This window comes from Vulpes lagopus, chromosome 4 (assembly GCF_018345385.1).
Source record: "Vulpes lagopus strain Blue_001 chromosome 4, ASM1834538v1, whole genome shotgun sequence".
Lineage (NCBI taxonomy): Eukaryota > Metazoa > Chordata > Mammalia > Carnivora > Canidae > Vulpes > Vulpes lagopus.
The window spans coordinates 145348747-145352504 of NC_054827.1; positions in this window are offsets into that span (position 1 = coordinate 145348747).

Here is a 3758-nt window from a genome sequence, read left to right on the forward strand (position 1 = left end):
CCGCCGCGCGCCTGCTCTGCGCCTGCGCGGAAGGGCGGGGCGGTGGTGGGCGGGGCGAGGGCGGTGGTGGGCGGGGCGAGGGCGGAGGGGCGGGGCCGCCACCTGCAGCTCGGACGCGGGAAGCTGCGGGGTGGGCTGGATGCCGTCGAGGCGCGCGGGGGGCCCGTTCAGTGACCCCCCCGGGGAGCCCCCACCCCACCTGGATCAGCCTCCCTCCACCGCAGCATCCTCGCACAGAGTTCACCGCAGTCTCTACCTGTACGTCTATTTACCCCCACTACAGGCCCGCCGCAGTAGGGGGACTTGGCTTTCGTTCAGACATTCAGGACTTTGGTTGTTTGCATTTTGTCTCTATTTTTTCCAACTAACAGAGCGAGAAGTTCATCATTTTTAAAAATCTTTACAAAAAGCCGTCTTTTGGTTACACTGATTTTGTTTCCTACTTCATTGATTTTGCGCTTTGTTCATTTCCTTCTTGCTACTGAATTTGGGTTTGATTTTTCTCTCCTTTTTCTAGCTGCTTAGATGACTGTATTATTGATTCTGGACCCTTCTATTTTTTTTAAAAAAATATATGTATTTAAAGCTATGCCTTTCCCTCTATGCGCTGCTTTATCTGCATTCACAGTTTTTGCTGTTTGTGCTTTCATTTTCATCATTTCACGATAGTTTTTTTTATTTCCCTTATGATTTCTTCTTTGACTCCCTTCTTTGAAGTGTGTGTGTAATTTCCAATTTTTTTTAATGAAAGGTTTTTTTTTAAAGATTTTATTTATTCATGAGAGAGAGAGAGAGAGGTAGAGACACAGGCAGAGGGAGAAGCAGGTCCCTGCAGGGAGCCCGATGCGGGACTCGATCCCGGGTCTCCAGGATCATGCCCTGGGCCAAAGGCAGGCGCTAAACCACTGAACCACCCAAACGTCCCAATTTCCAAATGTTTAGAGGCTTTTCTAGAAATTAGTATTAATTTCTAATTTAATTCTGTTGTGGCCAGAGAAGATACACTAAGATTTCAACCTTTTGTGAAATTTATTGAGACTTATTTCATAACCCAGCATATTACCTACCACAGTGAATGGTCTATGTCCTCTTTAAAAAGAATGTGTATTCTGCAGTCGAGTGGTTCTATAACTAACAATTGTTCTATAATTATCAATTCAGTATTGATAGTGTTATTCCCATCAGTATTATTCTTATGGATTTTTTAGAAATTATTTATTTATTTGAGAGAGAAAAGAGGAAGAGGGACAGAGGAAGAGGGACAATCAGACTCTACGCCAAACCAGAGCCCCACTTGGTGCTCAATCCTAGGACTCTGAGATCATGACCTGAGCCAAAATCAAAAGTCAGGTGCTTCATTGAGCCACCCAGGTGCCCCTATCTTTATGGATTTTTACATTTAATTATTCTATCACTCACTAGAGATGAGGGTTACACTATGACTGTAGATTTGTCTATTTCTTCTTTTAGTTTGGTGAGGTTTTGCTTTATATGTTTTTGAGGTTGTGTTATTAGGTGCATGCACAGGATTTTTATGTCTTCAGATGGGTTTTTATTTCCTCCTGATGATTTGATTTGACCTACCTTCCTTCCTTTTCTTTCTTTCTTTCTTTCTTTCTTTCTTTCTTTCTTTCTTTCTTTCTTTCTTTCTCTCTTTCTCTTTCATTTTCCTGAACTGTTCCTCCTTTTCTACTCCTGCCTTGAAGTCTATCCTGTCTGATAGTAATATAACCACTCCACTTTTCTTAGGCTTATTGTTTGCCTGATAAATCTTTCTCCATCCTTTTCTTTTGAATCTATTTTTGTCTTTATGTATGCATGTTTGTAAATATGTATCTCCTGTAAATAGCTTATAGTTGGTTCTTGATTTTATTATTTACATTTAGTCTGATAATTTCTGCCTTTTAATTGGAGTTTTTAGTCTACTTACATTTAATGTAATATTAATTTGGTTGGATTTAGATTTACTGTCATTTGAAATTCATATTCTATTTTTTCATCCTTTTTTTGTTCTTTTGTTCCTCCTTTCTTTTGGGTTATTCAATATTTCTTAATATTTCATCTTAAATATTCTATTGACCTGCTAAACCTCTTTACATTAATTCTGAGTGCTTATTCTAGCACTTACTGTATATATCCTTAAATTATCTCAGTGTACATAGAGTTTATATTGTAGTACCTGATGTAAAGTGTAAGAACCTCGCAAAAGTATTGTTCTACTTATCCCCCCATCCTTTATGTTATTATTGTCATATATATATATTAGAGCCACATATGTTTAAACATAGTGAATTTTTGTCTTAAACAATTACATGTTTTATAAGAAAACTAAGAAAACAATGTATAGTTTCTTATGTTTACCCACATATTAACCATTTCCAGTGCTCTTCATTCTTTTCTGAAGATCCAAGTTTCCAACTTGGATAATTTCCCTTCCCTCTGAAGAATTTTTTAAAGCATTTCTTGTAATAGACATCTGCTGGTGAGAAATTCTAAGTTTTCATTTATCTGAAATTATCTTTATTTCACCATAATTTTAAAAAATGCTATTTTCTCTAGAAGTAGAATTCTGAATTATCTTGTCCCTCTGCTCCCCCTCCAAGTTCAAGTCAAAAAAAAAATGTAATTTCATTGTTCTCTAACTTTCATTGTTTCTGAGTTATGTCCATCCACCCACCTGCCCAGTTAGCACTGTCATTTTCTCTAGCTGCCTTTAAGATTTTTTTCTTTATCCTTGCTTTTTCAATAGCTTGACCATGATGCTCTTGATATACATTTCTTTATATATATCCTACTTGAGCTTTGCCGTGTTTCTTGGATCTGTAAGTTTATGTATTCCAGCGTTTAGAAAAATTTCAGCCATTATTTTTTCAAACCTTTTTTTCTGTCTTTGCTGAGATTCCTACTATATATATATATATGTGTGTAAAACTCTTTGATATTGTCCTAAAGGTTAGTAGGGCTCTATTAATTTTTTCAATAGTTTTTACCTCTGTTTTTCAAATTATATAATTTCTCTTAATCTGTTTTTTAAAAATATTTATTTAAAAAAAAGATTTTATTTATTTATTTGAGAGAGAGAAGGAGAGAGAGAGCACCTGAGCAGGATGGAGGGGCAGAGGGAGAGGGAGAAGCAGATTTCCATCTGAGCATGTGGGGCCCAATCCCAGGACGCTGGGATCATGACCTGAGCTGAAGGCAGAAGCTTAACCTACTGAGCCACCCAGGTTCCCTTCTTAATCTGTTTTTAAATTCTCCAACACTTCAGCCATTTCTAATTAACTGCTAAACCCACCCAGTAGGTGCATTTCAAATTTTGTACTTTTCAATTCTGGAATTTCCATGTGGTTCTTTTTTAAAAGAGTTTCTATATATCTGTTAACATCTTCCATCTGTTAATTCATTATGATATATATTTTAAGACCTTGAATATATGCATAATAAGTGTTTAAAAGTTTTTGCTAATTCTTACATCTGAGTTATCTTAGAATCGTTTTCTATTGATTACTTTTTTCTTGACTGTGAGTCCAATTTTTCCATTTCTTTACATATTTAGTATTTTTAAAATTACATATTGGATTTTGTGGATGATATATTGTAGAGTCTGTAGATGCAATTATCCTCCTCTGATGAGTGTTAATACGTTCTCATAAGTAGTTAAGTCGGCTAGAGTCAAGTTCTACCTGGAATTTTTGATCATTTCTTTCAGCAATCCTAATGTTGCTTTTTTTTTTTGCTGGGCTCCTTGGCGTCTCCCT